The sequence below is a fragment of the Macaca nemestrina genome, chromosome 15 (assembly GCF_043159975.1).
Source record: "Macaca nemestrina isolate mMacNem1 chromosome 15, mMacNem.hap1, whole genome shotgun sequence".
Lineage (NCBI taxonomy): Eukaryota > Metazoa > Chordata > Mammalia > Primates > Cercopithecidae > Macaca > Macaca nemestrina.
The window spans coordinates 289,177-316,304 of record NC_092139.1 but is presented as its reverse complement, the minus strand read 5'-3'; the positions used below and the strand labels follow the sequence as shown (position 1 = coordinate 316,304).

The 27,128-nt window shown below is 48.0% G+C and overlaps 1 protein-coding gene across 24 annotated transcripts in view; it reads left to right on the top strand.

Moving 5' to 3' along the window:
- Window positions 1-27,128, top strand: part of LOC139358406 (disco-interacting protein 2 homolog C-like) — a 229,441-nt gene that overhangs the window by 95,863 nt on the left and 106,450 nt on the right. For 4 of the 24 annotated variants that reach the window (XM_071078972.1, XM_071078968.1, XM_071078962.1 and 1 more), the window contains exon 1: window positions 13,882-18,926. The exons of 12 other annotated variants lie outside the window; for them this stretch is intronic. The gene's annotated coding sequence lies outside the window, so the exon portion shown is untranslated. Of the gene's footprint in view, window positions 1-1,753; window positions 3,026-13,881; window positions 19,050-27,128 lie in introns of those variants that run through there. 8 more of the 24 variants (XM_071078970.1, XM_071078966.1, XM_071078944.1 and 5 more) reach the window with 6 other exon arrangements.

Sequence of the window (27,128 nt, the reverse complement as noted above, 5' to 3'; positions counted from 1 at the left end):
ACTTGGTGAGGGGTGTGACGTCCGGAATGAGTGTGCACGTGTGTCACGTTTGTGCATGTGTGGTTGAGTGTATTTAGCAGGTGTGGGTGGAGTGAGCATGTTCATGTGTGTCGTATGTATTTGAGGGTGTGTGTGGAGTGTGTACACGCATCATATTTGGTGAGTGTATTTGAGGGTGTGTATGGAGTACATACATGCGTTTGCGTGTATACTATTGGGTGAAGCGGTGGCATGTGTGGAGTAAGCATGCACACGTGTATGCTGTGTGTGGGGTTTCTAAGTGGTCCTCCCCTGAGCCTGCTCCTGGGCCCTGCTGTCCTGGCAGCTTCACAGTTTGGTGCGTCTTTGATTCCGGAAGATTCTGGAACCAAATTCTGAAGCTGTGATCACAAACTTGCAGCCCTGGAGGACGCTGGCCCGTGGAGCCGGCACGAGGGTCTCTCTGCTGGCCTCTCCCTGGGCTCTGTCCACAGAAGAGCATGTCCGATGATTGAGCTGTGCGGGTCTGTGGCTCCCCAGCCTCGAGTCAGCCCTCGGTTCTGTCCCACCTCTGTTTTTCTTGCTGAGGGGCTCCGGGAAGTGGTGCCTGGGATGGCGTTTTCACCCTGGGGTTGCTTGGCCAGCTGCCCAGGTGCTGGCTGCCTGAGACCTGCTGCCGTCCTGGGTGGACGGGGCTGTCGCGGGGACATCCCTGAGCACCCGCGGGAAGGCAGGTTTAGGAAGTGCCAGAGGTGAGTGGCTTCCTCTCACACTTGATTTTCTGGAAAGTTCTGGGTCTCCTGTTTTTCCCTAAGGGAAGTTAGAAACTGAGTTTCTCTTTAGGGGAACGTCTTTGCAGAGTCTGCTGTTTGAATGTTCCCCAGGTGTGGAATACTCGGGGCCATATGTGTTTGGGAACATCCGTGTCCTGAGCGAATTCAGTAAGGAATGGAGAGAGGCCTCCTATCAGCTTGGCCTCTGTTTCCAGCTTGTTGAGGGTTGACGGCTGCTGGTATCCCAGGGAGAGTTAAACACTGGGCGGTGTGGGATGGGAATGTTTGCTCTGACAAGGACAGTGGGAAAGCATCTAAACAAACGTCGCTGTTCTCCGGGCTCCTCGGGGTCGAGCTTGTTTTGTGGTGTTGAGGGAAAGCTACCCTTGTTCCTGTTCCTCACCATTTGAAAGGTGTCCAGGACACGTTCCTCTGGAGAGGTGATGTGCGTGAGTGGGGGTCAGGTCGCAGGCTCCGAGGTTATTTGGGACCTGTCAACTGATTTCCTGAACACACAAGTGCTTGGTAAAGATGTTCCTGATTAGCTAAAACATTTCAAGAGGACGTGATAGCTGGTGGTTGTTTAAAGACTATCACAATTTTCCTGTTACTTTTTAAATGCCTGTTGAATAAGGGAGGATTCACGTATTTTTATTTTCCTGTCTGCATACTTGATATTTTGTTTTTTGTTTTTCATGTGGGTGTGCAGTTAACAGGATTTAGAAGCAGTCTCAGCCCTGGGGAGACTTCAGGGCCGCCTCAGTCAGTGCTGAAGGGAGGCAGGGATTTGGGGGCTGCTACCTCCACAGGAAGGGACACCAAGGGCCAGAGGTCAGCAATCTCAGTGAGGTCACAAAGACGGGCACACCCAGCACCCTGGCCCATGTGCCTCTCCTTCACCTTTGTCTCTGCTCAAAGCTGCTCTCCTGGGTCATCACTGGTGATCTCTAGGTGCGTGCTTGCTTCTTGCAGAAGTGGTGTCTGGCTGTGGTCAGTGTGGGCCCTCAGGACTTCCCTGTTTTTGGCTCACATCAATATTGGGCAGTGGTGTATGTTTGCTTTGGAGTGGTAGATCCGGTGGATTTTTGGCTTTGCCAACTCATTTAATGCCTGTTCTCCTAGGTGCTGGGACCCTCTCCTAAGTCGCCTGTTCTCCTAGGTGCTGGAGCCCTATCATAAGCCGCATGTTCTCCTAGGTGTTGTGACCCTATCATTAGCTGTGTGTTCTGCTAGGCGCTGGGACCCTATCGTAAACTGCTTGTGAGAGATCTCGGAGGTGCTGCTTATGAGGATCCGCTGCCTGACCTGAGGTGCAACAGTTGCAATTCAAAACCACCCCCCAGAAAAATTGTCTTCCATGAAACCCATCCCTGGTGCCAAAAAGGCTGGGGGACAGCTGGCCTACCGCGGGCTAAGATGTCAGTAGATTTTTGGACTTGGGCCTCAGTTGAAGAGGATTAGATTTTGAAAGGTGGGGTTTGAAGGCTTCTAAAGGGCAGGTTTTCATCTCCAGTGGGGCCTGGCCAGAACTGGGTAGAACTGACCCAGAAGCTGACAACTAGTCAGGCTGGCTCACTGCCTGTGTCCTGTGTGTGCAGCCTTGCTGTTTATTCAATTGTCTGGTGGTGGTGTGGATTCCATCCACAGCCTCAGAGTAGTGGAAGCCATTACTTCAAGGCTGACCTTATTTAACTTTATCAAAAAGACATGAAAATCATTTAGTATAAATCTTCCAGATACCTGTATCCTTTCTTTTCCCAGAGGCTTTTAAGTATTGCAACTTAAAAATCTTCAAAAATAACTTGAAAGGAAAACCTCTAAATATATTTTTGATGAGCACCCTTGACACCTTTAATATGTGAAGTAAATTCCCTTGACTTTTGTATTCCTAGAAACTCGTTCATGTTTGCAGATGACTTTGTATTTTGTCAACAGTGGCCACTGGTTGGTGACCATCAACACCTGCCGTGTATCATTTAGAAAGTTGGATGTGGATGTATTCACTTTTCAGACACACAAACACATGGGCTGTTTTTGGTTTTGATTTTTTTGGTTTTTTTTCTCCCCCCAGCTGAATTCAAGAAAGGGAAACAAGCAGACAGAGTAAGTACCAGAAAGCGTCTAAGTGGCTGGGTGGGGGATCCTACTATGGTGTTGGATTGTGTTCTGCCAGACATCGCTCCTCGAAAAGCTGACCCTGAAACGGCTGGCATTGCCCTCACCCTGGGACATTCGTCTGTCTCACCAGAAAATGAAGAATCTGCCAGAGTACTGTGAGTCAAATTCAGTCAGAACTCGATTAACTAAGAGGCTTTGTCTCAAAGGCCAAAACATGAGGACACATTTTTAATTTTTAAGGAGTGCTTCATTGTGAGTCAGTTCTGATGTGTACTGCATTAGGAAACCTCTGAACTTCCACGGTCAGGCCCAGAACTCTGAGAGAAAGTGGTTGTGCCCTTCCCACTGTTTTTGTCACTAGCTGTATTGATTTCCTTAAAAACCCTTTTTATATGAGTTCTATTATAGTTTGAAAAAAATTCACTTAGGTAGAACTGGAAGCGTTTGCGCCGTGTTAATACTCATGACCCGTTCTGGGTCTCGGTGTATGTGTACTGTATAAATGTACATGTGTGTATGTGGTGTACACATACTACGTGTATTTCCACTGCATGTATTTACAGTGTATAGGTATGTACACTACATTTGTGTCGTACACACGTGCATGCTGTAGGCATGCATGTACATGTGTATATGTGTGTATCTACGGGGATGATTATATGCACACTAGTTGGACACCTATCTGTTCTACATGTGTACATACATGCATGTATTTAATGCCATATACATACCTGTGTACGTGCACCATGTGGGTATGTGCACATTATTTCTGCAGATGTATATATACATATGTGCACACAAGCATGCATGTACACTATGCACACTGAATAAACTTCTGGATATGTACACAATAATACGTATACATGCTGCATATGTACGTACACTATTGCATATGTGTATACGTTTTATACGTTAGTGTACTGATGTACATTGTATACATGTGCATATGTGTACACTGCACATGTGTATGCATGCTGTAGTGCACCTACGTACATTGGATAAGAATGTATGTTATATGCATGTGTATACATATAGCAAATAGCATACCTGTGTACATACGGATGTGCATGTGTATGCCATATACATGTACATACAGGTTATAGTATACCTGTGTACACTGTATGCATATAGACGTGTGTACATGCTCTGCATGTACATACATGTTAGCATACCTATGTACATTTGCTATATGGATGTGTGTATGCTCTATGCTTGTACACACGTAGTGAACTTGTTTGTACACTATATATATTTGGATGTGTGTACACTCTATGCATGTACCCTACATGGATCTGGATGTGTGTGCACTCTGTACGCACGTAGTGCACTTATGTACACTCCACGTATTCGGATGTGTGTAAGCTCTATGCAGGTACACGTGTTACAGTGTGCCATATACGTACGTTATGTGGATGTAAATGTGTGTGTGCGCTCTATGGCACCAGGAATAGGGCTCCCGCAGGGATCCAAGAACGCACCATCTCGCTGGCACCGGAGAGTGTAGGATGAAAACAGTTGTTTGTTACAACCTAGTTGAAATTTGGCAGGTTACTCTACCCTTTGCAACGATCTAGGAACAGTCACTTCATTGATGTGTGTGTTCCTGAAATCATAAACAGCTCTGTGAGGTGTGTCTCATCCCCAGACGAGAGAGGGAACCGAAACAACAATGACTCGGTCACTTAAGTGAGGTAGAACTAACACAGCAGCTGTCTAGCTTTCTGTATTATAACTTTGTCAGCAGCTCAATGAGAAATCGGCACTCATCAGGAAATGTGTCCACTTTCTACTGTTCTTTATTGGTGGCGTATTAACTGCCTCGTGTTATTCCTCACGATGTAGCAAAATCCCTCCTAGAGTTGTGAATATAAACAGTTCATGACAAATGTAGTATCTTCTTTGTAACATTGAAAACGATATGTAAGTTCATCTTCAGATATTGTTTGGAAGGATGAGAAGGAAGGTGTTTAGGACAAAAGAATAGAGAGCTTTCAAGTAAACAGGGAAAAGAAGGACTTTGTGCAAAATATTTCCAAATTTGGAATTTGAGAATACTAAATCTCACATCTAAGATCATAGGTAGTTTTTTTTTTGGGGGGGGGGGTTAAAATTAGTACTTGGTTTTCCATGCCTTTGGGAATTTCAGTCCTGATGGAGGATTGCAAGAATAATCTGATTTTTCAGAACAGAAGGGCAGTCTGTCTCAAAGGTAAATTCCAGGTTGTACCATAGAGAAATAGAAATTGCTGTCAACTTTCTGTAAGGTTCTTCAGTTCTTTCCTCTTCTGTGGTTAAAAAACCATCTCTGGGTTTAGTCTCAGCCAAGTTCCTCTTATGAGGTTGCCTTACATTTCGCACAGCTGTTGAGAGTCTTCATCATTCGTAGTTAACTTGTTAAAAGCAAAACCTTGTACTAGTTAGATCTGGGCACCTTGAAGGCAGGGCTCTGTTTTATATTTTTAATAAGCAGCAGGGTGATGGCAGGGCTAGGGCCCTTCATCCCATCATGCATTCCTCTGAGCTTTCAGAGCTCTCACTGCATGCTGAGTGGTGTTGGCTGTTTAGGGTTTAAATAGGAAGACGAGGCTCTGCGACTTGGGACGCTCTTACTACCTTCATAGAGAGCTTGGTGACAGTTCAGCATGACAGTTTGTGCCCCTGCTGTGTATACTTTGTTACGGCCTCACAGAAAGGGTATTGATTTAAACGTGACTAATTTCTTCATGTTTATTTTTGCCTTTATTCCTAGTTACAGTCCTGATAATTTTTCTTCCTTTAAAATCTTGCTAATGGTTAGTGAATTAGTGATAAACTATATTTACGTGTTCTCTAAATCTAGCGATTTAATTGGAGGTCATTCTTCTTGCACCATGTGTCAGTGCTATGTCAGGATGGCTCAGTTTTACATTGTCAAAGGATTAACTAGAGCAGGATGCAGCCTTACTGGAAATTGCTCGTTTGTGAAATACAGGCACTTTATTTTTTGTTATACTCGAGGTGTGTTCAAATGTAAACATTTTGAGCCGTGTTAGAAGGATATACAAGATTGTAATGAAGAAAGCAGCAACTTGATCAAGTACTAGCTAATGAATTTTATGTTTTAAGTATATGGACTGTGGACCTTGGCAATCAGTTCTCATCTTGACCTTTTATTGTTTTATTAGAATCTTGCTCTGTCACCCAGACTGGAAGGGTAGAGCCCAGGAGTACAATCTCCATTCACTGCAACCTCTACGTCACAGGTTCAAGCGATTCTTATGCCTCAGCCTCCCTAGTAGCTGGGGTTACAGGGTGTGTGCCACCATGTCTGGATAAATTATTTTTAGTAGAGATGGGGTTTTGCCATGTTGGCCAAGCTGGTCTGCAACTCCTGACCTCAAGTGATCCACCCACCTCAGCTTCCCAAAGTGCTGGGATTACAGGTCTGAGCCACCATCGCTGGCCTGACCTTCTGTTCTAATATTGGTTATTCAGTCTCGATGATAGCACCTGGTTGTATTAACTTGGGGTAGAAAGCACAATTGCAATGAATCTGGTTGTGTATATACGTGCTGACTTAGCGTTCATGGCAGCACTGTGAGGTGGGCATTGTTCCTGAAGGAAGGCCGATGGGCAAGTCGGGGCTTAGATACGGGACTTGTGGGCAATCACTGCTGTCCCATGGCTGAGATCAGGCCTGTCTGTCGCCTGTACCCTGAACTCTGAACACACAAACGAGCAACTGTCAAGAGTCGGTGCTCGAGTGTGATGTGGCCTGTGGTGTTTGCCTCGCAGCGCTGCTTTGGCTCGGGGCAACAGGGCAACAGCTCCCTCCCTCGTTCGGCTGCCTGGGAGTCCCAGGAGAACCCACTGATACCGTTTATAAATGCCGGACATCGAGCGTTCTCCTTGGTACCAGCACATCTGGAATTGGACAGCTCGGTTAGATTCTCGGCCAGCAAACCTGTACAAGAGTGTGTGAACTCTGCGTTTGCTTCGCCCGGACAAAGGTGAATTCGTGGTCACTACTGGATGGCAACAGGTGTGGCCTCAGGAGCAGCACGGAGACAGGCACCCGGGTGCAGGAAGAGCATCTGCAAGAGGGGGTGGGGAAGGTGACAGACACAGGCGCGAGTTTAGCTGTTACCGTGGATGGGGGGTGGTTGGGTAAGACCAGATTTTCTCATTGTTGCCCCTTTCTGAAAAAGACCCTGAATTGACTTCTCTGTGGCTCCTCGCGCCTCCTTGTCAGGTTGGAGGAGACTGCTCTCCTGGCTCAGGCCCTGCTTGCGGCATCACGGAAGCTGCTGTTGCTTGCCCTGCCCTCCCTGTGACGTCCTCTGTGCTGTTGTCCGGGAACAGTTCTGCCGAGCAAGCTTGGACTCTGCTCCCTTCTGCTCTTGGATTTCCTGTCTGGAAAGCTTGTGTTCTTTCCTGATTTTTGATGATGCTGAGCTATGTTTTTGCAAGGATCACGCGTGCCTATAGCAGGGAGAAGCCCCTTTGCAATTTTAACATCTTGACGCTCTCAAGCAGAGCTTGCTATCGAAGTTGACAGCCTCCTGTGTTTTTGTTTTGGCAGAAACTGAATTTCAGTCCTAGGACAGCTTCAGCACACTTGATCCTAGCTCTTCTCTCTCACTGCTCCCCTCGTGTGTGGCAGAAATCATATGCCCTGAAGTTTACCAGTCCCTTCATTTGAAAATCAGTTAGTGTATGTGATCCTCATGAGAATTTTACTTTTTATAAAAGCAATCGCAAAGACTGGGTTTTGCGAAACCAGTGTTTTATGTGTATATTAATTGCACTCACAATAAGCTTTGTCTTCTAAATATTTCATGTTTCAGATTAGCCCTGGAATCATGCCCTGGAGTAGTTTTGCTATTCCGCTTTTATTTTTGGCTAAGGTAAAGTTGAGAACATTGTGATATTAGATGTAGTGAGTCCTTTTAGTTTCTTCTATGTCTGTTTTCCTTTAAGCCAGAACCAGCAGACTGATACCAGTTTGTGAGCACCTGGCATCTCCCAGGCCTTTCCTGGGTCTTCCCTCCGCTGTCTTGTGGACAGGGCAGTCATTGGTGGAAGATGAACTTGAGAATCTGTGTGTGGAATTAAGTAAATGTCATAGCTCTCTTCTGTGACAAACTGAATGACATTAAGCCCAGTAAATTGTAACAGCAGACTTTGCACATACAAAGCATTGAACACCAGGAAGGTAACCAGGCTGCGATGCTTCTGGTCCTGCACAAGACCTCCGGTATCACAGCGCATTTAACATACTGGCAGCATTGAGTGTTTGAAAATGTTGTGTATGTACCATGTCCGTGATTTTCGAGGGCCTGGATAAACACCTCTGGTTATCGCAATCTTTATCAATGGGAGCTTAAGGTTAGTACTGGGGCAGACTGTGTTTTAAAGAATTAAGGTGTCTCGAGTATGTTTCAGTTTTCCCATGAAGAAGAAACATGTCAGCTGTTCTTTCCTAGACTGTGGCTATCACAGTGCCCCACCACGGTCGGTCACATGTTTACTTCCCCTCCATTTAACCGGGCTGGGCTTGGGCCAGAGTACTTCGGTTGTCAAATGTCATATGAGGCTGAGGAACTGTCTTCTGCTTCATCATTAGCTTATGGAAACACTGTTTTCCAAAGCATACTCTCCTTTATCATTTGTGTTTATATAAAATAATGGAATGGTTATTTTAACTGTGCAGTTTCCTATGTTTGGTTATTTAATTGCAGAAAGATAATGGTTTTATTTTGCTAAAATCTGTGCTAGGAATTGTGCAAAATCTTTGTGAAATGCCCAGTTTACTAGCTTAAGTTATAGATCTTTGTATAGAAAAGAAAAAGCCTATTGCTACAAGGAGCATTGTCTTTATCGATGCAAAAAGCTTTAAACTTATTGGCCGTGTAGTAGGTAAAAATGCATCAGAATGTGACGAAAATTGAGAAAAGCATTGAAGTTTTAAAATCTGCTCTGCAGTTTTCTTCAACTCCCTTGCAAGATACTTAATTTGAATAAAAGACAGAATAAAGTGTTCCCACTGAGGAAAGTGGCAGGAGGACTGTTTAGAATGTGTTCTGAATCTGAGCAGTCCTGCCACACTCGTCTGTGATGTGGTGGTGTCCATGGTGTCACTTTTACAGAACTTTAAGAATGCCTCTGTGAATAAAATACATTTTATTCTTAGTATTTCTGTTTTGAGTTTTGAGGTGTGTAAAACATGTTAATGGTTTCTTTCCCTTACAGAATTTGCTTGTTCTTTTTTTTTTTTTTTTTTTAAATGCCTACAAGACTCTGAAGCACATTAATCGCTTAAAAAGGAAAGAAAAAAAAAAGGGCCAGGCGTGATGGCTCACGCCTGTAATCCCAGGGCTTTGGGAGGCCGAGGCGGGTGGATTGCTTGAGCCTCGGAACTCGAGACCCAGGGAACCAGCCTGGGCAACCTGGTGAAATCCCATCTCTACGGAAAACACACAAATTAGCTGGGCATGATGGCTGCACACCTGTAGTCCCGGCTACTCCAGAGGCTGAAGAGAATCGCTTGAGCCTGGGAGGCGGACCTTGCAGTCAGTGGAGATCACGCCCCTGCTGTCAAGCCTTGACAGAGTTGGGACCCTGTCTGAAAAACAGCAACGTTCATAACGTATGGGTGAACTGCCCGGCTGCTCTGTCTAGAGTAGAATAAATCTAATTATGTTTTTGCCTTTTATTAGCATTGAAATTTTCTTAATTATCCCTTTGTTTTCATTACATTGTAGCAATATATTGCCGCTTAGAGTCTGGAACAAGTAGGCTTCTCTGGATCAGGTTCTTACTGGATGGCTAAAACTTAGAATGATTTTTCCCTTCCTTGGATGTGACTTATAGAACTTTGCCTTTTGAGGTGATGTGCTGCATTTGATAGCGGACACAGGAATGCCCGAAGAATTCACTTACAGGGCTAAAATATACGTGCTTTGTAGTGTTTCCCTCCTAGAATGAAAACGGTACCTCTCATTTGTGGGTCGATGATGCTATTTGCTGAAAACTTTTAAAATTTTATTTATTTTATTTTATTTTTTTCAGACGGAGTCTTGCTCTGTCGCCGAGGCTGGAGTGCAGTGGTGTGATCTTAGCTCTCTGCAAACTCCGCCTCCTGGCTTCACGCCATTCTCCTGCCTCAGCCTCCCGAGTACGTGGGACTACAGGTGCCCGCCAGCACGCCTGGCTAATTTTTTGTATTTTTGGTAGAGACGGGGGTTTCATCGTGTTAGCCAGGATGGTCTCGATCGCCTGACCTTGTGATCTGCCTGCCTCCTTCTTCCAAAGTTCTGGGATTACAAGCATAAACCGCCGCCCCCGGCCAAATACATGTTTGTTTACTGCCTCAGTCCTACGTTGGGTAGCCCTGTTCTTCGTCGAATATTCAGGGAGCGGGGGCATCTTGAGTCTTGAAAGGTGTGCTCTGCGAGATGGGAATCTTCCGGCTGCTTATTTAGGGAATCCTGCCGGCTGTCATTTACTGGAGAGCGCAGTTTCCTGGCTGCCCTGGTCTTTGAGGGGAGGGAGACTGAGGGGTCATTTTCCCACCTGGACCAATGTGTTTATTAAACCTGGTTTGTGTATCATTTGGATCTTTTTATGAAGGAAAAGCTACATCTGTGACTTTCAGATGAGTGGAAGTCATGTTAAAAAATATATATATATATATAAATATATATATATATATATATAGGCTACTATGGAGAAGTTTTGTTCTTGTGACCTGTGAATACAGTCACAGGAGAGCAGAATGTTCACGGTGTGGGTGCTTACAGTGTACATGCAGAGTCACATTCTTCACTAGTATTACGTTAAAAAGTGACAAATAAGAGAAAAATATTTTGCTCATTACAACGTCGGTAAGAAGCTGGCAGCACTCTTGTTTTTGGAGGGGTGTGAAGGGAATATTGAGAAAGTGTCATCAACATTAGACTCGCCCACTCTGCAAATCCTGTGCCAGCTGGAGTGAGGATCCCGTGATGGAAAGATGCACCCCTGTTCCCGGAAGGAGTTGAATCTTTGTAGCGCTCAGGACGCATGGTTCATCTCTATATAAAGGCAGAGTGTGAAACGCCATGGAGGCTGAGAGAAGCGATGTGGTTAGCAAGTATGAGTGAGACGTTTGGGGCTTGTTAGCACCTGGCGTGTGTGCAGCAAGCTTTGCTATCTGCACATGTGTGATCCTTAGAACACTGGCGTCTGGAGCCATGGGGGCTGTCGAGGGCCCCAGCTCCCGGCGGGCTGAGGAGTTCCCTGTTACCACCAGGATAACCGTGATTTTTGAAGGCTGTCACTCAATCCCAAGTCCTGGAAGGGGGCTCCTTTCAGAGAGGAAAACACCCCTAGAGCCTCAGGCAGAATTCAGTGATTTTTCTTATAATGTTGCTTAGATTTCGCAAACATGAAACCAAGAACATATTTCAGAATGCTTATGGTTCTTTTGTAACCATGGAAACAAAGTAAGTTGCAGTCGATGGACAGTTTGCGGAAGCTGAACTGCCTACATCGTGAGCACGGCGCTCTCCCTACCGCCCTGGGCCTTGCTCCGGTTTTCTGGGGAGGCTTTGCAGGGCCTCTTGGCTGGGATACCTCTCTCATGTCCAATGTTGCTACCCCTGGTCACAGCCATACTGCTGGGCACCTGCGACGTGAGGTCACTGAGTGGACACGGAGCCGCGGGGCAGCAGTTGGTCAGGAGGTGGCATCCACATGGTCCGAAACAGGTTTCTGTTCATTAAGAATGATCATTGCAATAAAAACAGAGTGAAAGAAAACTCTACTGACCTGAGAATGCGTCCGCTGAGTTGCATAGGGAAGTGCAGTGAGGAAGGTGAGGGCTGAAAGGAAATGAGGGAGGGAGAGGAAAGGAGAGAAGGGAAGCGAAAGGGGGAGGGCGGATGGGAGTGAAGAGGGAGATGGAGGAGGAAGAAGAGAGAGGGCGGTGGGCAGGAGCCTGGGAAATGTGTCCCAGAGCCGGTTCCTGACCGTCGTGGGTGCGTCAGAGCTGATCTTCCAGGAGAGGTGGCCTGGGAGGGCTGACCCTTAGGAAGTGAGGGCCGGGGGAGCTGATTTTTTGGCCCTCAGCGGGGCTGTTGTTGACCTGAGATACAGTCGATAGTTTTCCTGAAGAGATCGTCTGCACAGCCACCGTTTGCTGCCAGGTTGGAGACAGAAGTGCTCCTCCCCATGGATTCTTTCTAGTTTGTGGATTTTTCCCAGTTTACCTGAGCAGCCTGTCAGTGGAAATGTCGGGGATTACTAACATGTCTCCATTCTACAGAGCAGTCGACCAGCTTCCAATCCTGTAGTTGTTGGGGGCACCATTCCGGTCCTGTCAGTGCCGGCCCAGCGTGGAAGCCGCAGCCCGAGGCGCTGGGAAACCTGCGGGGCTCTCACTGCCAGGGTTCTGATGGGAATCGAGCGCTGGAAGAAAGATGTCCTTAGGGCAGAGCCTGGCGAGGAGGGGGTGCTGCTGTTGCAGCAGTACATGGAATTTCAAATGACAAATGAAACAAGCTTTTAATTATGACCAGAGCCCTATGCTCTGCGTTTCTTCAAATGGAAATGTTGTGCTGAAATGAAATTGCTGTTAATCGGTTGCCTCATGCAAGACGCAAGACGGAGGGCTGGGAGCAAAGTAGAACGTGGACTTATCTACAAAGCTTCCTCCTCTCAGACTATCATCAGCTGGATGGTGCTACACAGGAATATGTGAGAATTCGTGTGAGAAAGGTGATGGGTGCAGACCTGTGTGACCGGCAGGTGTGGGGGAGGTTTGAGAGAAGCTTTTGGCTGAAGTGATGTCAGATGCAGGAGCTGAAGTGTGATGTCTGTCTGGATGGAAGAGCACACACGCCTCTGGGCTGCGGGAAACAGATAAAGGAGGAGGTGGACAGACGTGAGTCGTGTCTTAGGAATGGTAGCAATTCAGGCAGACCCAGGATCAGGCTCCCACGGGGGAGGAGTGGATATCAGGACCCAGGGAGCGTGGGGCGGGGGTCATGCCCAGGCCTCTGCGGGTCTTGCTCTTGTGTCAGCAGGGCCCTGTGCTTGCCCTCCTTAAAACTTTCCTGATCCATAAAACGGGCACGACAAAATCCACCTTGTGACACTGAAGCTTAAATGAGATGATGTACATGGTGTCTTCCTTCCCTTCCTGACACATCCTAGACTCACAGCTATGGTAGCAGCGACAGACTGGATGGAATGCTGGAGCCCCCTTGCGCCTGGTGAAGCCACATGGATTTGTGCAGTGCTGGCGACTGTCTCTGAAAGCCTTTGGTCATGGCAGTGGCAGCCTGGAGTGGCTCCTGGCATACTTGAGTCTGTGGAGTGCAAGGTTGACTGGAGCTCCGGGGCCATTGATACTGTCCAGGGGTGAGCTGATGAGGCCCTAAAACATGGGGGGAAGGCCGAGAGGACTTGGCTGCCAGAAGCATTGTAGATTTCTGGCTTCGAGAACTTGCTGACTTATGGACATAGGAAGGTAAACCCAGATGGCTCCAAAATTGTAAGTCCAGAAGAAAGGTGGGAGGGTACAATTGCTGACTAGGTCATGGTTGCCCTGTCCCTTTGTTTCTGGCCATCGTTTCTCCTCCCTCCCCCTGCCTTTGTGGGCTGGAGGGCCTGAGCCTGCACAGCGGTCTATTTCATGATGACAATGGCCGATTATTACCCTGCAGTAAGAAGTCTCTCCATTTTATTTGGCAGCAGTAGTTAAATAAATTTAAGGAGTGATGGTGTAGTAGTATTTGTTTTGTTTGTGCTTTTTTTTTTTTTTTTTTTTTTTTTTTTTTTTTTAGTGTCATTTAACTGAATGTTATTTCCAATTTCACTGATCACTTTGAGAGGCCAAAACATGCTTTGATTTGTTATTTTGTGTTTGAGCTAGTTTATTGCCTCACAGGAATGCCAAGTATTCTGTTGTCACACATCATTAAGTATCTCAAATTGTGTTACTATAATACTTAGCTGAATTACCTCCCTTATTTTGGCTTTTAAAAATCTAAAATCTGTGTGAAACACAGGATGGTGCATCTCCATTGAGGGTTGTTGAGAAGTGTGACTTTTGCTGGCATGCTTGAGAATCAGTGACATTATTTTATAGAAACACTTTGTAACTGACAGCAAAGCTAGAAGCTCCTGTAAAGGGCAGAGTAGGCAACGTGTGATGCTTTGAGGGCCATAGAAGTCTCTGCATATATTTCTTTTGTGAAAACGTCAAAGTGTAAAAATCACTTCTGGTTCCCTGGCCAAGGCTCGGTCGGGGATCGTGGTTTGCAGACCCTTGACAGCAGCTTAGCTGAAAGCTGGTCTCCCATGCGGTGAGCAGGAGCCTACCTCATTGCTTCAGCCAGAAAGATGCTGCCCTCATGCTGAAATTTACTTCAAACAAACTTGAAAGCTCTGGCACCGCTGCTCATTTCCATACTGTTGCAGGCTATCTAAAATACGGAGGATGCCGTGGCGTTTTGATTTTGTTACTCCTCTTGAAGGGCTCTGAGATGGCTCATCGCGAGTTAGACATTTGCAGAAATGATCAAGCAGAGCTGCAGTCATCTTGCAGATCAAGTGACGTTTTTTCTGAAAGCTTGTTACAGGCTTAAATTTCTGATCCCGTTCCATCCACTGATCTTGTATGATTGGTTTTGTTTTGCACCCATTTGGGTCTGTGAAGCGTCTCCCCACCGTGGTAGAACTTTAGCTCTGATTTCATGCATGATTCGATATCCTTACTCCTCTTCTGTGAGGAGAAAGCGCTGTAGCTCCTGCGTGGTTTCCGGCCCCTCCCTGCACGCGGATGGATTGGGAGGTATTTGTGGTGTGTGAACTTGCTACCCCCAAAGGCTCCTTGTTGACTCCCCTGGACCAGACTCTTCCCTACTCCCATGGACTGCACTCCTCCCTCCTGGTTCATTCCCCGGACCACATTCCTCCCTCCTCCTCCCTGGCTCACTCCCCTGGACCACACACGTCCCTCCTGGTTCACTCCTTGGACCACACTCCTCCCTCCTGGTTCACTCCCTGGATCACACTCCTCCCTCCTGGTTCACTCCCTGGGTCGAACTCCTGCCTCCTGTTTCACTCGCTGGGCCGAACTCCACCCTCCTCCCTCCTGGTTCACTCTCCTGTGTCCCCACGCCTCTCTCCTGGTTCACTGCCCTGGGCCCCTACGCCTCCCTGTTGGTTCACTGTCCTGGGCCCCCATGCCTCCCTTCTTCTTCACTCCCCTGAGCCCCCACTCCTCCCTACTCCCCTGGGCCACTTTCCTCCCTCCTGGTTCACTCCCCTGGGTCCCCACTCCTCCCTCTTGGGGTCGTGTTAGTTTCTGCTGTGCTTGTGCCAGCACGATAAGGCTGAGTGGCAGCTCCAGGGCTATGGCTGCGCGCGCAGCTGTGGTGTTAGTGCAGAGAACTGTGGGGATGCAGCTGCCCTTGCTGTGATGCTTCGAGTGTCACAGTCGGTATGGGAAACTGGGTGGGATGTGGATGTCCCAGGAAGGGACAGGAGCCTCCCCTCAGCCTCTGTCAAACAGTTCTCAGCCAGGCATGGTGGCTCATGCCTGTAATCCCAGCCCTTTGGGAGGCCGGGGTGGGTGGATCACCTGAGGTCAGGAGTTGGAGACCAGCTTGACCAATGTGGTAATTTTTGACACGTTAAGGATTAAGGAAAATGACTCTCACTCGTTTGCCTTGCTTTTTAATTGATGATTGGTGTAGCCCAGTAGTCTGAACTTGTTAAGCAACCATTCTTACTGAAAGACTAATGTTTAAAAGTCTCTTCCTCTGGACACGTCTTTGGCTGCTGTAATCAAATGCAATGTAATCAAATGCAATGTAATCAGCACTGGTTAATGGCTTTCCTTGTTTGGCTAACAAATGCTCCTCAGAAACTTTGGTTTCTTGTTATTTTCATTTATAATTATGTTTTAAGCCTTCTAATTTTTCTAGCTTTCCTGCGAGTTGGGAATAACTGTGATGGGTGCTTAGTTTGGGATGTTGACGTATACTCTATGCCCAGCTACTATGCCATTGTGTGAACACTGATTTCTCACTTTCTCATGAAGACTGATTTCACCTAGTTTGGTAAATTCTATTAATTTTAAGGAAGGGAGTGGAATGCAACTGCTGTTAGGAGGCTTTTTTAAGGATCGGGGAAATGTTGCCATGATTATTACCGTTACAGAAGGAACATAAAAATACGTGCTGCCTTCAGTCATGATGAATATGTAAGTCCGCGTCTGGGACTGCAGAAAACGGCAGCCCCAAATCTTAAAATCGTGTGGATGTACCAAGCCCATCTGCAGGGCACTGTGGAGCAGCCTGCATTAGCCGAAGTTGGCCCACAAGCCCTGAGGGATGGTGTCTGAGTTATGATAAGGCTCTGACTTGGGATTTAACAGATCTCCTAATACTGTGATATTCTAAACAAAGACACGATAATGCCCAGGGAGCCCAGTGGGCACCTGTAGGCAGTGCAGGTGAGAAAAGGTTCCAAAGAAGCTTCCTGCAGCTCAGCTAGGAGGATTCTGTAAGGCAGTAGACACATCAATGTTCACATAGGAGTGTTGAGCTATATTCATTCCTTTTAAGCAGCCAGGCTTGTGTGTGTTTTTAGGGGCACTCACATAGCGCCCCTTCCACCCTCACTGCCGGTTGTGCCTGTTTGATGTTGCGGATTTCTGTGTTAAGTGTGTCCACTCTCCAAATGTATCTCTGTCTCTAGAATATTTTAGAGTAGATCATTTATTGTTTAAACGCTTGCTTTTAGTGAGGAAGAAATCTTTAAAACGGGCCATACAGACCCTGCTATAAATGTTGAACAATGGAATGTGTAATGTTTAACACGTCGTGTTTAAAGTAGAAGACAGTTTAATTTAGAAATCCTGTTGGAATGCCAACTTAAATTACCACCATCCGTATGCATATGGAAAAGAATGAGAGAGAATGTGTACAGAATTGGAATTTTGTCTATTTTGTCGAGATTCTGTAATGTATCAGGTACAAGCCTCACTTCATGATTTAAATGCATGAAGCTGAAATTACAAAACTTGACAAAAACATGCCTTTGAATAGTGAGCCTTTATCCTCCTTTAAATAGTGATTTATTCACTAAAATGTCCACCTGCAACTTTGTCAAACACATTTGTTGCATTAGTTCTCAAGTGAGCTCAGTTTTCCAGACAGGGAGATTATTATTGCTTAGTGTTTGTCCTGATGATGTTGGTGAACAGGGAAAATCCTATGATGTGGATCCTCTGTGTGTGTTACACAGCAGACGCGGCCTGCCCAACCCTCTGCCTGTAACTGGGAAGCTTGACTGTCGGGATCATTGTAGAGAACCTTGAGGAAAGCAAAACAAAAAGCCTCTGGAGTAGCCAAAGATGTAGCTGATTTCATGCAGTAAAACTTACACATTTTTCTTTAAAATGCATCCTTCGGAACCTCAGTTTGCTGATTATTTTAGAATTACTGTAGTCTGCTGACAGCAGTCGTGGGAACAGGTGCATGGCCCGGCTGGTGCAGGGGGTCTCAGAGCGGAGTCACACTGCTGACACCGAAGGAGGGGCTGGAGCCATCACGCTCGTGACTCGTGCAGATGGCCTTGGCTGACCTCCAGAAGAGAAAACGTCAGTATCCAAGGAGGAAAAAGTCTATTAATTTCATGAGTGTTTGCCTTCGCAGTGGCTACAACCCTGAGTTTGTGGCACCTGCTGTCTCTGGAATGAGGAGTCTTCCCTTCCTGGCAGACAAGCTCTAGATGGGCACAGGAGCTGTGGTTGCTGGATTGAAGAGGTTTCCTTCTTGGGGAGGTGGCCTTCGAGCCTGACATGAAGGAAGCTGTGACTGGCGGGAAAGGGCCTTGGAGACAGTGTATTTACCAGGAGGGTCAGTGACTGAGAACCATCCTGTTCCGAGTGTTGCCATTCTGGTTCTAGAGTAAACTTGGGGAGAAACAACAGCCAAAAGCCTCGAGGAATATTCTGTGATGTTGATCACGTTTGGTAGATTTGTTGCTGAGACTCTGAAATGAGAAGCCCGGGAGGTGCAGGTCTATCAGGCCGTGGGACGTGGGAGAGCTGCTGCTTCAGGGGTTGGAGTCCCCGTGCCAGAGGCTCAGTCCTGCAGAGACTTTTGCACAGTGGGCAACTGCTGCCTCTGGTTGATTGTGAGTCCCCCAGATGAATACCCATGAAAGGTACCATGTCAGTAAAGAGTCAAACTCTGTGAAGCATTTGGAGATTTATTCTGAGCCAAATGAGTTACCATGGCCCTTGATATTACCCTCAGGAGATCCTACGAACGTATTCCCGAGGTGGTCAGAGCCCAGCCTGGTTTTATAGCTTTTAGGGAGACATGAGACAATCGATCAAATAAATGTAAGATGTACATGGGTTTGGTCTGGAAAGGTGGGACAACTGGAAGCAGGGGTGTCCAGGTCATAGGTAGATTTGAAAATTTCCTGATTGACAGTTGGTTAAGAGAGTTGTCAGATAAGGGGTTGTGGAGACCAAGGCTGTGTCATGTGGAGGAAATCCTCCAGGTAGCTTCGGAGAGAATAGATTGTAAATGTTTCCCATCAGACTAAACGTCTAAGTTCTGTCTAATTCCAGAAGGGAGGTAGGGTGATGAGGCAAGTCCGACCCCCCAGCGATCATGGCCTGGACTAGTTTTTCAGATTAGCTTTGGAATGCCCTTGTCAAAAGCCGGTGCTGTTCAGATGGCCAAAGTGGCTTCGAATTCTAATGTTTTTACAACCAGAAGGTGATTGTGTTTTTTTCTGTGGATGACAGCCAGTGTGGTAATTAATATTTTGTTAGCAGATTAAGTTGGAAGTCAATGTGTTTTCATGTATGTTAATTATTAAATCATCAACAAACAGAGAAGGGCTTACTTTGAAACCAGCCTGAGACTCAAGAGACTCATCAAAGAAAACGATGGACTTGGGAGAACTGATTCACGTGTTTACTGCGCCAAGTTTCAGGCATTATGAGAAGTCTGTGCTGATACATTGTGACTTGAGAACTTAAATCTTGATGGACTCTTAAGAGTGAGGCTTTTTTCTTTTTCTTTTTCTTTTAAACGGTCAGCGTTTCTGTCTCCTGTGTTTTGTCTTCCAGCTGTGGAGCACTTTAGGTTTGTGTTCACGTGGCGTTGTTCCCTGAACCACCAGGTTTGTGGCTCCGCGGTCCTGCCCGCCTTGATCGCGTCTTCCCCGCCCCGTGGGTTTTATCCTGAGGACGGTTCTCCGCTGTGTGGAGTGGAGGATCAGTGGACAATGGCTTTACCGACTCATTTTCTATGTAGCTCCCAGTTTCTCAAAATCATAATTGTCTTGGATTCCCTGTGAACTGGGAGTCAGGCCTTGGGCACAGTGCTGGGTGGCCTTGGGTGCAGTACTGGGGAAGGAGGGAGAGATGAGAATAGGAAGGATGGGTTTGTCAGGGGAAGGACCCCTTTGCCGCATTCCTGTGTCTGTTTTAGGTTAAAGATGAATGGCCAGGTGGTGGATGTCTCCCCTGCTGTGGCTGGACCTCGCTGTGCTGAACCCTGAGCAGGGGCCCCAGCAGCTGCCTCCTGCCAGGCCGGGGCCACAGGGCTGGGCTGCTGCCTCTAGGGTGGGTTGCGAGGGCTCGTGCCAAGTTGCAAGGGTCTGCACCGCTCCTGTGTGACCTGAGGGACATGGGGGAAGCTGGTCTGTGCTCCTTACCTGGGAGAAGTTGAGCTCACCTGGGCCAGAGCCTCTGGGGAGGTATTAAGGCAGAGGCCTGGAATTCCTGCTTTCCCCAGACAGCAAGAAAGCTCAGTGTTGCACCTGCTCTGAGATGCCCTCAGCAGCCATATATAGTTGACTTGAACATGAGGGAAGGTGCCAATTAACCCGGCTCTGTGGAGAGCTTTGAGGATTCCAGGCCCTGGGCCCCGGGCTTTTTAATATGTTCCTTCCTGAACAAAAAAGAACAAAAGATCCCTGTGGCTGATGCTGACTGCATGGGGTAGGACATGCCGAGCTTGCGTGGGGCTTGCCCCTGAGTTTTCCTGGTGCTCCTCCCAGCTCCCACGGACACCAGCCTCTCCAGGCCGAGGCTTGTCCTGTTTAGACCCTTGTTGGTGGGGTCTGTGGTCCTGGATCGAGGGCCCAAGCACTTCTTTCATGATTATAAATGATTCACCAGAGACGCACGGCTGCCCCCAAACATCTCACGAGCATGAGATACAGCCAGTGTCGCCGCCGCAAGCTCATAATTCTAGTGGAAAGAGGAAATTTTACTTTTAATGTGCTCGTGTGACTCAGATGCAAATATTTAATTCCCGTTCAACTTTCAAGACCTTGAGAACCTCTGAGATTCCTTGAAAGCTGTTCCTTTGCCCCACGACTAACTCTCCTGTGGAAGGAGGCTGGGGTGGTCCGCGGCGTCTGGGGTCCTGCTGCGTTCTCCAGGATTCCTTAGGTTTCATCATTAGTCCCAGCTCTTCAGCAGGTGGAGCTGATTGACTCTGACATTTCCATTATATTGTTCTTGTGTTGCCTCAGTTAACTTAGAATAATCAGTATTTACCAGAAATAATTGATGGCGAGATGGGAATTATTGGTGATTCCCTGACATAGGCAGCCTGTATAGATAAGCGTGTTACACGGTGTCTGATTTCTGAGATGTTGGTCCAAACCTTCTCAGCAACACACTTTGAAGGGTAGATTCCTGTGCAGGAGAAGCTGCTTTTCCCCGAGACGCGGTGGCGGCCCCTGCACTGGCATGGCAGGGTGGGCGTGTGACTGGGCAGGGCTGGACCTGCTCCTGTCCGCCCCTGTGCGGGGCGCGTACCTCCGCACCACATGTGTGTCGAGGGTGCCTGCCTTTGTTCCCCCAGCTCGAACTCATAGAATTGTATACCTTCCTGACACATTCCTGCATAGAGATGATTAGATCTGGGGGCTGAATCTCAATCTCACATGCATGTAGGTAAATTATTCACGTAAATGACTTGGGTCCTCCACGTTCAGGGTCAGGAGGCGCGGGGTGGGTTTGGAGACAACTGCCTGGCCTCAGGAAGTTTCTCTCAGAGCCTGTTTCTTTCTCTAGCAAAGTAAATGATGCCTTCCTCACGGGGCTTGACACACGCTCGGTACTCAGATGCTGTCTGGTCTTTATTATAGTTAGTATTTGGGGAACAGCATGGCTGGTAAGAAAATGCGTTATCTTTACAATTTATAGAATGTCACACAAGGCAAGCGTGAAACCGGGACTCTACCCTAATCTGAAGGTGCTGGTGCTTAGTCTTCTGAAGCATTTTGTTGTAATTCTGGCGTGTGTCAGCCAAGTCATATGATGGCACCGCATGCGTGATGCCAGCTCAGTTACCTTGGAACGGGGAGCATGAGGCTGCCAGGGAGCAACCCTCCTACCTCCAGCCTTCGGCGGTTTCTCTCTCTCCTTCCCTCTGTCCCTCCCTATCCCCCACTCCTCCTTTCCACTCCTGCTCCCCTCCCTACCCCCCTCACTTACTCTACAACAGAGGTCCAGACTTTGACAAATCCCAGCTGGGCCTATTTATCACTGGGCTGGGAAACCAGAGGGAAAGGGGCCCAGTTACTACAAAAATAGAGAATTGAAATAGAATGTGAACTACTTTTGCGTATTTTTTATTTTAATCTGAATATGAAAGGCAAGTATCAGCATAAAAAGGGTGCTAACTGCGCCACACAGCTCCAAGTCTGCCTTGTCGGGGCTCCGTGGGTTCCCACGCCCTGGCCTTCTCTATGAGTGTCTGGACACGCCGTGGCTGCGAAAGGAGCATTCAGTTATGGTCCTTTGAATGTTGCAGAGTCATGTTTAATAAAAAAATCTTCACGTTTACCCACAGCCAAGTCTTGATTTAATAACAGGTACTGCAGGTCTCTGGGTGGGCCTGAGCCTCTGTTTTAGAAGCAGCCGCACCATCCGAGGGGCAGGTCCGTGTGGGCTGGCAGGCGGCCTGGTCCTTGGAGCACAGGGTGGACCTGACCCAGTCCTGGCAGTGGGGGGCCTTGCAGTTCTAGAATGTAGTGATGCAACCTGTGGCATAAATAAAAAGCCTCATGTGCCCCCATGAGAAGCTGGGGCTTCCCCTCAGTACTGTGGTGTGCTGTGTTTGTGATCGTGCAGATGTAAAAGGGTGAGGGAGATGTCTAAAAACTAGGCTCCCAAAGACAGCCCTTCATGTCGGGTGCTTTCATGTGTGTATGTACACCTGTTTGACGAGTGTACACCTTCACGCGTGCACCTGTTTCACGCATGCACACCTGTTTGTGCATGTGCCTGTTTCACACTTGTGCCTGTTTCGCGTGTGTGTGTGCCTGGGCATTCCCCTTGTATTGCGTCATACGTTGTATTTTACAGATTGTTTTTTTTCAGTTTGTATCGTGAGCTTGTAACGACGTCGTGAAGAAAAGAGGGGATCCTGGCAGCCTTTGGCTCTGAGAAACGTGATGTCACGGGAACAGATGAGACAGCCCGGGTGAGGCCGGCAGAGGCCATCGTGGCCTGGGAGTCCGTGCACATCCACTGTCTGTCGCTGTGTGACAAGTGACCACAAAACTAGGGGCTTAAGGCAAAGTACACGTACGACTGTACAGCTTCTTCAGGTTGCAAATTCAGGGCAGCCTTGCTGAGCGGCTCTGGCCCAGTCCCCCGGGTCACCGTGAAGATGCTGTCCAGGGCTGCAGCCATCTGTAGGCTCAGCTGGGCTGGAGGTTCTGCTCCAGGATGCTGTGCTGACGTGTCTGCGGGCAGAGGCCTGGTCCTCCACACCTGGTCCCTCCCTGGGGCTGCCAAGTGCATTCCTGCCCAGGGCCGCTCCTTTCCCCAGAGACGTAGCAGTGCTGGTCTTATGCCCAGCGTCAAGGTGGCCGGGTCAGGAGCAAAGACTTGTTTCCCCTACTCGGCGGCTACTCCTGCAGGGCTGGGAGACAGTGGAGGTCGCGCAGGAAGGTGTTCGCTGAAGACCGTGCTCTGTGACTTGACGGGTGTTCCTCCCAGGAGGGTGAAATGGAGACTGGACGCTGGGAGCGGCATCCTGCGTGACCCCACGTGTAGTGGGCTCACAGCAGAGCTAAGTCCTTCCTTTACAGATACTTTTCAGAGTTTGCCCGTCTTTAGATTCTCTGATTAACGTGTCTGAGGAGGGTCCCAGGAGTCTGCCACCTGCCAGGCCAAGGAGGTTCCCTACATGTAGCTGGTACCCTGACACCCTGAGAAATGTGACTCGAGAGGATCATCTGAGTTTCCTAAATGAGTCACCTGCCTTCTCTTCCCTTTGCTTTTATGCCTCCCCCAGGGTGGGTCAGTCCTGTCAGCCGCAGCGATACCTGCATGCTGGGGTTCCAAGGAGATTGGGGGTGTGTCGGGTCCCCCAGGGAGATTCGGTGACTGAGGATGCTGTCATAGCAGCCAACATGTCCCTATCGTTTTCACTTTTAATGAAGTTCAGTTACTAGGTTTTCTGAGGCACAATGATGTCCTTGTGAAAAATTGGTGATCAGGGAAGCAAGCAAGTGTGGGAAAATGATCCTGCCCTTAAATCTAAAAAATGATGAAACAGCAAAGAGCCCTGAAGAGCCCATGAACCTCCTCATGGGGCAGTGAGGAGACACCTCAGTAATGGCTTAAAAAAAAATGAGATCATACTGAAGAAAAAGTACACTAAATTTTGGGTCTCCTATGGGTAAAGAGATTGTGGTTTACATTTTGGAGGCATGCATTTATATACTTATTTATTTTTCTTTGCTGGATTTAGAATTAGTTGAAATAATTGTGTTTTTTAAATTTAAAAAAATGGGGTATACGAAGTCTAATCTCTTTGTGACATTTCTGTACTGTGAGACTCCACATACAAAAGTGAAGCCCAGACTGTCTGTCTCTAATGAGCCAGAGAGAGGTGGTCATCTCCTGCAGGCCGGTCTGGTCTCCAGGCATCTGGCCATCCTCCCAGTCTTGGGCACACCTGCATCACTGGTGCTTCCTGCCAGACTGTGACTCTGCCCAGGTTTCAGGAGCACCCGGAACTGTTTTCCTAGGGCCTCCTGCTTTGTCCTGGCTCCTGGAAGCACAGGCTTTTGATGAAGGACTCTCCCCACTGCTAGGTAAATTGGTGATTGCCCCACAGTCTGTGTTTCTTGCATGGGGCGCAGAGCGTCTGGGCGTGGTGTCGTGGCCCTGGAGCCAGCTCTAGGACTGCCCGGCGGCCTTGCCTCCGCCCCTCATCTGGGAACAGGGCGGTGGGGAGGAGAAGGAAAGCAGGGTCTTGCCCCTTCTGCGTCTCGAGAACACGGGAACACATCGTCCCATTGCCTCGCACCATTCACAGCCCAGGCTTGTGTGAAGTATTATTTTATAACCTCCCCTGACAATGATGTATTTTATATAAGCAGCACATAAAGTGGTAATTTAATACCCTATCGAGGAGGATTAAACAATAAGGAGCAGATATCGCTGTAGAAAAGTTACTTTATCCGGGAAACATTTATCTACTGCAGGTGGATGTGAACCATGGCTTCCTCCTCGGTGGCTCCTGACGAGCCTATGAGATTCTGTCCTGTTCGCCACTGTTAGTTATAAGCTACACCTTTCCTTCTATGATGTTAGTTACAAGCTCTACCTTTCCTTCTATGATGTTAGTTATAAGCTCTACCTTTCCTTCTATGATGTTTATTTCTTGCCTGTTCACCACTGTTACAGTTAAAAGCTATACTTTTCCTTCTGCGATGTGTATTTCTTCCCTATTCACCACTGTTAGTTACAAGCTATACCTTTTCTTCTGTGCTGTATATTTCTTGAAGGCATGGACTAAATCCTAATTCCACAGTATTTGATGAACACGCTCAAGAGATACTTGTTTGAATGAATGGATTAATGGAAAATAGAAGTGGTGACTTCACTTTTAATTCATTATGTCAAACTTTGTTTACATGGAAAATTTTATGGTCCTTTGGATAAACAGGGCCTCTGTGCAGGGTTGTTAGAGATTGTGAGAGTGCCTCAAATGGCTCTGTGGCTCTAGGCCCACAAAGGTCTTTCAGGGACTTGGTGGCGGCACCTGTGTTGAAAACTGAGTTCTGCAAATCCATTCGAGTGACCTGCCAGCACACACAATCCTACTTCCCAATTGATTTCTGCACAGAGGCTTCTCCTGAATGCCCCAGGTGAACGTGGGTTTAGCCAGCACTGCTGGGCTTCCACAGCAAGCCAGGGTGCTGCAGGGATGAGAGAGAAGAGGGGCAGGACCAGGATCTTCTTGGGACCCAGTCCCCGTGTGGGGACGCTGCCTGGCCTGGCTCTTCTGTGGGAGGTCAGGGAAATGATGGCATGGAGGGACTGTTGGCACGAGCTGCTTGCTCAAACATAGATCCCAGTTCTGTGTGAGAGGCAAAATAGAAATTTATGTGGATATCATCAGTAACATAGCAAATATGGGCTTCTTCCCTAGGGTGGCTGTGACCCTCTTGCTCATCTGCTGAGCAAAGGCCAGGCCCGGCCTTCTGGGCCTCCACAGTGAGCTTTTCCCAAGCTCTGTCCACTCCGTGGAGATGGCCAGAGCCAGGGCAGACAATGGGGTGTTTGCCACTTTTTGTTTTTCTTTTTCGAGACGGAGTCTTGCTCTGTTGCCCAGGCTGGAGTACAGTGGTGTGATCTCGGCTCAGTGCAAGCTCCGCCTCCCAGGTCACGCCATTCTCCTGCCTCACCCTCTCGAGTAGCTGGGACCACAGGTGTCTGCCACCACACCAGGCTAGGTTTTTGCGTTTTTAGTAGAGACGAGGCTTCACCGTTTTAGCCAGGATGGTCTCGATCTCCTGACCTTGTGATCCACCCGCCTCGGCCTGCCAAAGTGCTGGGATTACAGGCATGAGCCACCACACCCGGCCAGGTATTTGTCGGTTTTTGAAAGCTACATTTAAAGAATGAAATAGACTGAACAGAATTACTTCCTTTTGAATGTTGAATACTTAATCTACCAGAACACTTAAATACAGTTAATGTATTCAAATAATAAGAAAGAACTTTCCCTCCATTTCCAAAGCAAAAGTATAAACAATCTTTTACTTGGCAGGGATTTCACTATGTTTCTTAAAAGCCGGCAAGCACTTTTCCTGAAATAGACCCGTCTCTTCCTCTGCATAGATCCTATGAACATTTTAGCTACATTTCTGCTATATCTTGATGTGTGATAGATTATAGAAAATTCCTTGCTACTGGAACTTCACGATGCTTTCCTTTTAAACATCAAATAGAAAGTATGGATAGTAAATCTCAGATTAGTTGCCATTCTTGGTCTTGGTAGAGCTGCCACCAACAGCCTCTGTCAATTACAACAGAGTGTGTCTCCCCAGCAACTAGGTTTAGATTGCAGACCAAGCCAGGATCACCCAGGATTCAATGCAACGTCTTCCAAAGCTGTAGCCACTGCTCCTGGAAAAGATTTGAGAAGCCCTCCCTTTGATGCCTGTGCATGGCTGTTCTCAGATCACAGCAGCTGCAGCAGCATCTCGGAGGATGCCGGCAGGGGTGTCCTGGGTACTGACTCCACGGCAGGGGCCTGCAGTATCTGAATGAAATGGCCGTGACACTGTGCACCCTAGAGGAATCCACAGCCACGTTTCAAAGGTGCAGTGGCCCGAGGTGAACCCCAGAGCACTGAGGAGCCTGGAGTTGACCTGTCACAACTCCATTGAGAGAACTGACTGAATTCCGAACCTGTGCGGGCAAAAGATGGCTATTTGCGCTTGGCTCCTTCCCAGGACAGGGCAAGGGAGGTTGTCTGTACAGCTAGTGGGAGCTTGACTCTGTTCACACTCGGGGCTGAGTCACGCTCCTTTCTGTGAGCCCAGGGAAGATAGACATGCCTAGCTTTCCTGGAAGAGGGCCCTGATGAGTCGAAGCTGAGCTTCAAGATGTTCGGTGTTGTGGTGTGCGTGGCGGGTTCCGAGTCGGTGTGTGCTGAGTGGGGACCCGGCTGCTGCTGTCGCTATTGGGCTCAGCAGACGCTGCGGGGGAAGTGGCTCCTGTGGTACTTGGTTTTCTCCTCACAGAGGTGGGTTTCCCTGCGGTGAAGGTGTTGGTGCTGTGACAGGCAGCCTGGCAGGAGGAAAGGTGCTCGTGGGGTTGTGCCCCGAGGTCCCCTTCCACTTGAGGAGTAGGAAGTGGGTTTGGGACCCTGCTTCCCGCTGCGCTCCCTTGCTAGGTTCTTGGCCTCGGGGACCGGGAGAAGCTGAGTAGAG